Below are 9,699 nucleotides of genomic sequence, written 5' to 3'. Positions count from 1 at the left end.
TCGTGAAGCACACAGCAGGTTCTACGGGACCATCTGGGAAAGCCGCCTTCACACCCACCCCTTAGGCCCACCACGCTCCTCAAAAGTATCCACAGTTTAAGCCACCTTCTGGTTGGCTGTCTATGAATTTACTCACTTTGCATGCGTGGACATGTATCTCCTTTTCAAATAAGTAGGATTATAGCATTTGTGATGTTCCCATGACTTGCTTTTTCCCCTTGACAATGTGTCTTGAAAGTCTTTTCATGTCACTCTTATATAGAGCTACCTAATTCTGGCTAACAGACTGCAAACTATTTCACTGTACAGAAATATCATTGAAGGAAACTAGAATATGACACCCCAAAATATGCCTCTTTGACATAAGAATTATTTTGAGCTGAAGGCAATTAAAAAGTAGCAAACGCAGGAAGAGCTCTCTCCCCCTTCTTCCTTTCTAGGGTTTAACTTTTCCTTTACTGGAGACCGCTCTGGACTGTTATGAGCCCAATGGCAGCACCAGAGGAATCTGAAGATAAACCACTTTCCAGGGGAATCTGAAAACAAACCACATTCCATTAGATCCCCCCCCCCCCATATATTCCCTCTCCCACCATTTGCCACCCTTGGAAGCCTAACACAGTTTCCTTTGCCCTGTCATTCTCTACACACGTGTTTATTCTTTGTTGAAGATGCCAGATAAGCCCAAGTTTTAATCGCCTCTTTGAGCTACCCATCCCTGGGTTTTCCCCACGTATACAGGAGATGTAGAGTGTTAACACAATTCTGTTTGCTTTTCTCTTGTTAATTTGTCACTTATTACAGAGCCCCAGCTGAGAACCTAGAAGGGTAGATGGAAGGAGGCACGATCATTTTCTTTCCCTACAAGCAGAGGTTCCCATGTGTGGTGTGCATCAGCCTCCCAGGGCGAGCTCAGAAAGAACGTAGAGGCTCAGGGTGGTGACAGGTGGGGCCTGGGCATCTGTGTTTCTACCATGTTCCCCACCTGATGCCCCTGCCCACGGCTCTAGATAGAAGGTGTGACAGTTTCAGATAAAGTTTGTTGAAGCAACTATTCAGGTTACGATGGTTGGTCTCCATTCCGGCTGTGAATCACTCAGACCGGGGGATTTGTGTGGCTGTATCTTTCAGGAAGTCGTGCATGAGGCAGCAAAGAAGTTTCTTGCGGCTGATGTTTGTTCAGGTGTCTTTAGCTTAACGTAACCCTAATGCCACCGGAGCGCACTTTGGATCCTTGCAACTGCATGGTTGACGGAGCCAAAACGTGTACTCTCTGGCCCCTTCCAGAAAGCCTTTGCGGACCCCGGGTTGAGCGCCCACACTTTGGTCCCTGCCTCCGGGAGCTTGAATCTGTTCTCACCACTTCCAAGTGTACCTCTTTCTATGGCTCTGGTTCTCCATGTACTGACGTGCGGATACGCACAGCACCAAGAATGGTTGGGTCAAGAGGCATAACATTTGGAAACACACAGAACAGTGCCAGGCACCTAGTGCGTACTCTGTGAGCGTTAGTTGTTTACAATGTCCTTCCCTGAAAAGCAAACCTTACTTTTGACACAGCCTAATACAATCATTCCCCCCCCCCACCATGATTTGTGTTTCTGGGGCCTTATTTAAGACTTTCGGCATCCATAGGTCACAGGGATTTTTCTCCCATATTTAAAAATGACCTTTATAGTCTTTTTTTTAAGTTTATTCATTTATTTTGAGATAGAGAGAGAAAGCGCATGCGAGCGGCAAAGGGGCAGGGAGAGAGAGGGTGAGGGAGAATCCCAAGAAGACTCTGCCCTGCCAGCACATTGTGACTGATGTGCATTTATTGTTTTTCAGGGGATTCTGTGCCCAAGAAGCACACCAGGGTAACCCTAGGTCCTGAGAAGCCTACCGGGCAGAAATCACCCAGCCCAGGAGCCTATAGGGCAGGCCACAGAAACCTTCTCACCTCTGAGGAGAGCTGCCTCCTTCTAGAAGACGTGCCTCACCTCCTCTTCCACCGTCAACCCTCTCCCACCTCTCCAGGTACCTTGAATGAACACCAGATGGATTCACCCCCAAATCCCCCACCCCCAGGGCAGAACTGGGCACACATCACCAATCTGGAAGAGATTGGTTGGCTGGGCGACTGTTGAAACCTACCAACTCGACCCTCATGTGGAATTCTTCAATCCTGTGGTTCTCAATCTTGGCTACATTTTAGAATCATCTGGAGAACTTTTCCAAATGCCTCATGCCTGGGTTTCGCTCCCAGAAATTGCAATTTGTTGCATTATAAAACAAAAATTCAACTGAGTACCTTTGGAGATCTAATTGGTTTAAAAAGATTTTTTTTTTTTTTTAGCATTTCTTCATTTTTTGAGAGGTGGAGAGAGACAGTATGAGCGGGGAAAGGACAGAGAGAGAGAGGGAGACACAGAATCCGAAGCAGGCTCCAGGCTCCGAGCCGTCAGCACAGAGCCCGACACGGGGCTTGAACTCATGAACCGTGAGATCGTGACCTGAGCCGAAGTCGGTCGCTTGAGCGACTGAGCCACCCAGGTGCCCAGAGCCTTGGTATTTAAAGGGTGCCCCAAAGAGCAGCAGCAGACCTAGTCGTCATGAATCAGACCCACATTCTAACAAGCCTGGTGATTGGTTTGCATATTAAAGTTTGAGAAGTCCTGGTGTAAGGGATTCTGAAGATTGAGAGAATGGATATTATAATTATACAACGAATTATATGTAATGAGTATAACTGATGACAGAAAAGCTCTCTAAAGTCCTGAGACACGAGGGAAGCCACTTTAGATTTCCTTCTACCATTTGCAACTACGTGGATGGAACGGGAGGGTATTATGCTAAGTGAAATTAGTCAGAGAAAGGCTAATTAAATTAAAAAAAAAAAGATCTACTTCTAAGTCAGCATGACTCTATATAAACTTTGTTCAAACCAGAAGCCTGATTTATGGCCCGCCACACATGTATCGTGCAGCTGCTTTGTGAATGAGTGCCCGAAGGAAAACCATCTTGTCCTTTAAAAAAAAAAAGTTTATTTATTTTCAGAGAGAGAGAGAGAGAGCGAGAGAGCATGAGCAGGTGAGGGGGAGAGAGAGAGGGAGAGAGAGAGAGAGAGAGAGAGAGAGAGAGAGAGAGAGAGAGAGAGAATCCTGAGCAGGCTCCACACGCAGCGTAGAGCCCAATGTGGGGCTCGATCTCACGACCTCGAAATCACGACCTCGAAATCACGACCTGAGCTGTTATCAAGAGTCAAACGCTTAACCGACTGAGCCACCCAGGCACTCCATTTGAGATATCTATCAATGCTCCCACTCCCTGCATTCCTTTCTGATAAAACTTGTGATTCCCACCTATCTGCTAACCTATAATCTTTTGAGCTTTTACAAGATGTAAAAAAAAGTACATAACCCTGTTCATTCTCTGAAACACGTTCTTCCCTCTGAAGACCCTGTCTCCCAGGCAGCTGTCCTAACTGGGGCTTGAATAAAATTCTCTTTCTTACTTTTAGAGATTCTAAATTTGTTCCCTTGTACATCGACTAACAGAATCTGGTGTGTAACAGGCAATCAATCCTACGTATTCACTGAATGAATGAATGAATGAATGACCCCTTGATTCAGATGTGATTCTTTCTACTTCACACCCGAGGAAACAAAGACTATTAGGTCAGCTGGTCAAACCAGGAAAAGGAAAATGCTGGGGGTTCTGGGGGGAGGGGCTTCTCACCTTCATGTTCCCCCAGGGACGAGAAATACATTTTGGTTAGAGGGACCCAGGAGGTCCAAACCTGAGGCTCCACTGATAATATTTACATATCCCCCAAACAAACAGGTTCACCGCACATTCATCCACAAGTATTTACGAAACCTGCCTATGTGCAAGGTGCTGTGCAAGACAGAGAGGCACCCTCTTTAAAGCAGCTGACAGTGACCATTTAAAATCTGCAAAGAGGGGGTCACCTGGCTGGCTCAGCTGGGAGAGCGCGTGACGCTTGGTCTCTAGGTTTTGAGTTCAAGCCCCAGGTTGGGCCTAAAGCTTACTAAACAAACAAACAAACAAACAAACAAACAAATAAATAAATAAATAAAATCCACCATGGGGGATAAGGTCTGAGGAGGGGAGGGAGACCAGATTGTACCATCAGGTGATTGGAGGAGGCTTCCCAAGAAGTAATGTATAAGGTACAATCGGAAGAGTGGAAGAAAAGTTTAATTCCAAAAATTTATTTTGGAATAAGCAAACGAGATCGCTGGCTGTCCTTTTTGTTGCTGACATGCTCAAAGCTTCGGGGGATTATCTAGTTTGATGTAGTTTAAAAGGTTCTTCTTTGCTGTGAAACTGTTTTATGGCTCTGTGGATTGTCGATAAAGTGCAGCTACGAAAATAACCCTTATCTATACGTATGCAAATAAATCCGGTCCAGTGGAAGGACACCCTCCCCCCCCCCGAAAGTCAATTTTACATCTGTTTGTAAATTCATTTCGACATTTCTTTACTCCATATGAATGTGTGGTTCCGCATCTTTTCCTTTGAACCAGCTGTGGCATCTGTCTAGTTCTCTCATTAATTAATGCACTAAATAAAATCTTTGATATATGTTCGTTTTATACCTGCACAAGAGTCGCGATTTTATCGTCTCTTAACATTTATGCTTTAACAAGAGTGAGTGGAAGTCAGCCCGTGTTCCGGGCAGGGAGAGCAGCAGGTTCAAAGGCTCTGCTGCAGGGAGGGCGGCAGGTGGAATGGGGGGCGGGGCCTGGATGGGGCCCCTCCCCCCCGGGGGACTCAGGGATGCGCCGGGACCCAGCCCCCGGCCTCATACTATGGGAAGCCAGTGGAGATATATACGTATATATGAATAGATACGTATATACACACACGTTTATCTATGTATATACACACGTATGTACATATATACACACATATCGTATTCATATATATATATATATATATATATATATATATATATATATACACTCTTGGCCTGGGGACACAGCAGGGAACTCAGTAGAGCCTGTCTTCCTGACACCTCCATGCTAGTGGTGGCAGTGAAGGAGGTGCCACAGAAACCCCGGAAAGAGCTCATTCTGAACAGGGATGTGAAGGCTAGCGGTTGAAGGTGCGAATTCTGCTGTGTGACCTCAGGAAGTTACTGAATTCTTTTTTTCTTTACTAGGTCAATTTTCTTTTAAATTTAATTTTTTTAATTGACATCCAAAGTGTTAGCGTCTAGTGCAACAATGATTTCAGGAGTTGATTCCTTAGTGCCCCTGACCCATTGAGCCCCTCCCCCCTCCCATGACCCCTCCCGTAACCCTCAGTTCGTTCTCCATATTTAGGAGTCTCTTCTGTTTGGCCCCCCTCCCTGTTTTTAGATTATTTTTGCTTCCCTTCCCTTATGTGCATCTGTTTTGTCTCTTAAAGTCCTCATAGGAGTGAAGTCATATGACTTTTGTCTTTCTCTGACTGACTAATTTCACTTAGCATAATACCCTCCAGTTCCATCCACATAGTTGCAAATGGCAAGATTTCATTCTTTTTGGTTGTCGAGTAATACTCCATTGTATCTATGTACCACATCTTCTTTATCCATTCATCCGTCGATGGGCATTTGGGCTCTTTCCATACTTTGGCTATTGTTGATAGTGCTGCTCTAAACATGGGGGTGAACGTGTCCCTTTGAAACAGCACATCTGTGTCCCTTGGATAAATGCCTAGTAGTTCAATTGCTGGGTCGTAGGGTAGTTCTAGCTTTAATTTTTTGAGGAACCTCCGTACTGTTTTCCAGAGGGGCTGCACCAGCAAATCTTTTTTTTAATGTTTGTTTATTTTAGAGAAAGACAGAGCATGAGTGGAGGAGGGGCAGAGAGAGAGGGAGACACAGAATCCGAAGCAGGCTCCAGGCTCCGAGCTGTCCGCACAGAGCCAGACGTGGGGCTCGAACCCATGAACGAGGAGATCATGACCTGAGCCGAAGTCGGATGCTTAACCGACTGAGCCACCCAGGCACCCCAGGAAGTTACTAAGTTCTTCCGGGATGGTTTCCTTAGCTCTAAAATGGAGCTGATAGAAGAGTGCTTTCCTCAAAGTGTTGACTGACTGAATGAAATAAAAGATTCTTCTGCCCTCAGTGAAGGGCAGCTATTTCCCAAAGGCTAAGAAATGCAACTGGGCACATACAAATCATTGTAATAACATAAATAATACCCATCGGCATTGGTACAGCGCCTCAAATTTTTTTGGACCTTACCTATAGAGCTGAGACGCAAAGTAAGGGTCTGTATTCGTTTCTTGTGGCCGGCTGTAGCAAGTTACCGAAAGCTTGGTGGCCAAAAACAACAGAGATTTACTCTCTCGCCGTTCTGGAAAAGTCTGAAATCAGGATGCTGGCAGGGTGGGCTCCTTTTGGAGGCTCTGAAGGAGAAGCTGTTTCACGCTTCTGGTGGCTGCTGGCAATCCTTGACATTTCTTGGCTAATCTGTGTCTCTCTTCACATGGCCCTCCCCTCTGTGTTTCTCCTTCCCTTAGTTTTTCTTATCAAGATACCCATCGGGGGCATCCGGGGGGCTCAGGCGGTTAAGTGTCCAACTCTTGGTTTCGGCTCAGGTCATGATCTCACAGTTTCGTGAGCTTGAACCCTGCCTCGGGCTCTGTTCTGCAGTGCGGAGCCTGCTTGGGATTCTCTCTCTCCCTCGCACCCCCCGCCCCCTTCCCCCTGCCAAATTGTGCTGTCTCTCTCTCAAAATAAATAAACTTGAAAAAAAAAAAAAGATACTAGTCATTGGGTTTAGGGCCCATCCTAATTCAGGATGATCTAATCTCAAGGTCCTTGATTCAAAGAATCCTTTGCAAAGGACTTTTTCCTAAATGAGGCCGCATTGACAGGTGGACATATCTTCTGAGAAACACCTTCAATCCATTACAAGATCCATATGTATTTATTTTCTCCTGTCGTGAACCAATTTCTCCAACCCCTTCTGCTGCATAATCCATGGTTTCATACTGGTTTGGGATGTCACTTTTTTCACGTATCGAGTTTCCGTGTGTACCCAGCCTATGTCTAGGGTTCTACACTCCATTCCATTCCATTCATCTGCCTGTTTTTCTGTGCCTGTGTCACTACCGCATTGTTTTTACTGTTGTGCTTTGGTTATACGTCTTAATATTTGGTCAAGTAAATCCCCATCTTGGCTTCATTTTTTCAAAAAGCCCTAAATTTTCAAGGACCTTGATTTTCTTTTCTTTATGTTTATTTATTTCTGAGAGCACAAAAGACAGAGCACGAGCCGGGGAGACCAGAGAGAGAAGGAGACACAGAATCCAAAGCAGGCTCCTGACTCTGAGCCGTCAGCACAGAGCCGGACGTGGGGCTCGAACCCATGGACCGCGAGATCATGACCTGAGCCAAAGTCGGATGCTTAAACAACGGAGTCACCCAGGCAGGCCCAGGACTTTGATTTTCTATATACATCTTAGAATCTGTTTCTGAGTAGCCCCTGCCACAGTCCCTCGGGATTTTGGTTGGAATCCCAATGACTGTATGGATTCATTTGGAGACAAACTGACATTTTTTAAGACATTAGGTCCGTCGATCCATGAACTGACTACATCACTCCATTTATCACGGTCTTCTTTTTATATCCTTTGATAGAATATGAAAGTTGTCTCCAAGGAGGTCTTATACATTCTGGTAGGGTCATTAAAGAAGGAAGAACACTCTACAATTTACAAATGGCCCGTTTGTATATATCCCCTCTCCCTAGAGGCCTATCGTCTAATTTTTACAAAAAAGGAAACTGAGGCTAAGAAAGGTAAAGGAGCCTCCCCGGAGACACACAGTGGTGATAGAGCTGAGACCAGGTCCCCCAGCCTGAACACCTGGAGGCCATCTTGCTTGTCCTGCTGTTCTGGAACCTGGCGCTAACGGGCACCTCGGTGGCCCCAAAGCCACGGCCTCCTTCTCGCCCACTGGCATCCTTGTCCCCAAACACGAGGCACAGGCTGATGGAGGCCGGTGGGAGCCTGCTCCGGGTGGCTGGGTCAGGGCCAGGGATGGGGATGGCTGGAAGGATGGCAGTGACCGCATCCAGGTCTTTGGACTCTGCCCAGCACAGCCTGGCCCACCCTAGAGGTTGGGCCCAGCATGGCCCGGCCTACCCGCCCCACGGCCACCCACAGCCTGTCTAGGCAGCAGACCAGCAGGGACATGGCCACCTGCGGCAGCACGGCTCGTAGCGGCGGCTCCAAGGCCTTGTCATTCTCTTGGTGGAGGCTGGCCAGGCTGTAGGAGGCCCACTAGGCCATGGTGAGTAGGACCAGGCTGGACTCCCACTTGAAGTGTCACAAGAGCCGCGGGATGTGGTGGCGGGCTCCGTGCATCAGGATGGTGAGCTGCTGGGGGCCCCAGCCCCAGGCCACGGTCAGTGGCTGCCACAAGGCCCGTTGGATAGGCAGTGGCAACTCTGTGCACAGCTTCCTGGCCTCACCCCCGGCCTACCTGCCGGCTACTGTAGCACAGGACACAGAGGCCCAGTAGATGGACTGAGAGGCAGTGGGAGGCCACGTTTGCTATGGTCACCTGCAGCCCCAGCAGGGGGGCATAGAACTTCACCAGGCCTGCACCGCACAGGGGAAGGGGCAGGAAATGCCACGCCCCCATAGCCAGCCGGCTCCCGTTCTGTGGGCCATCATCCTGACAGCTGGTGGTGGAGGAGCGGGGACGTGGGGCCTCCATGGCCCAGAGCCTCTGTGCCCAGGATCTTGCCTCGGGGACATCGAGCGGTGCTCATGCCACAAGCTCACATTTACTGACGCTCTGGCTCAAATACCCTCTCATCTGGGCCTGGTGGTTTTGCAGCAATCAGTGACAGCACAAACGATCGGGGTGTGAGCTCATGTCAAAGAGGGGGCATTATTGCTTCAAGGGGACAAGGGAGGGAGCCTTTGAGAGTAAAACTGTGACGTTCTAGTTTGGGTTCCCTGTGTTCATGCCCTCATCTGACAGATGTGGCCCAGACCTCTGTGCTAGGCCCTGTACTGGGTACTGAGAACGTGGGAACAGGATATGGTCTCTGCCTACAGGAAACTTCCGGTCCGGTGAGAGAGGTGGACGTTGAAACATCATGTGATCCCTGTTTGGCTCCTGCTCGGGTCCTCCTGACCTGCCACGACGGTTAGTCCACACCTAGAGCTTTATCTGGCCATACAGAACATCTGCCCGTTAGGTATTTGAGCAAAGCCTGAGACCTTTCTCTGCTGCTTATCAGAAGTTCCATTTTATTTTATTTTATTTTATTTTATTTTTATTTTATTTATTTTTTTTTAATTTTTTTTTCAACGTTTATTTATTTTTGGGACAGAGAGAGAGACAGAGCATGAATGGGGGAGGGGCAGAGAGAGAGGGAGACACAGAATCGGAAACAGGCTCCAGGCTCTGAGCCATCAGCCCAGAGCCTGACGCGGGGCTCGAACTCACGGACCGCGAGATCGTGACCTGGCTGAAGTCGGACGCTTAGCTGACTGAGCCACCCAGGCGCCCCAGAAGTTCCATTTTAAAAAACAGTAGTGATGGAAGGCCATTTGTAAATAACATCATCCATTTCTTTTCAGACTCTGGATTTTATTTATTTATTTGTTTGTTTGTTTGTTTGTCTGTTTAGAGCCTGCGTGGGAGGGGGGGTAGATAGAGAAGGAGAGAGAGAGAGA

Source organism: Lynx canadensis, chromosome B4 (genome assembly GCF_007474595.2).
Source record: "Lynx canadensis isolate LIC74 chromosome B4, mLynCan4.pri.v2, whole genome shotgun sequence".
Classification (NCBI taxonomy): domain Eukaryota; kingdom Metazoa; phylum Chordata; class Mammalia; order Carnivora; family Felidae; genus Lynx; species Lynx canadensis.
The sequence above is the reverse complement of the archived record's forward strand: the minus strand, read 5'-3'. Positions refer to the sequence as shown.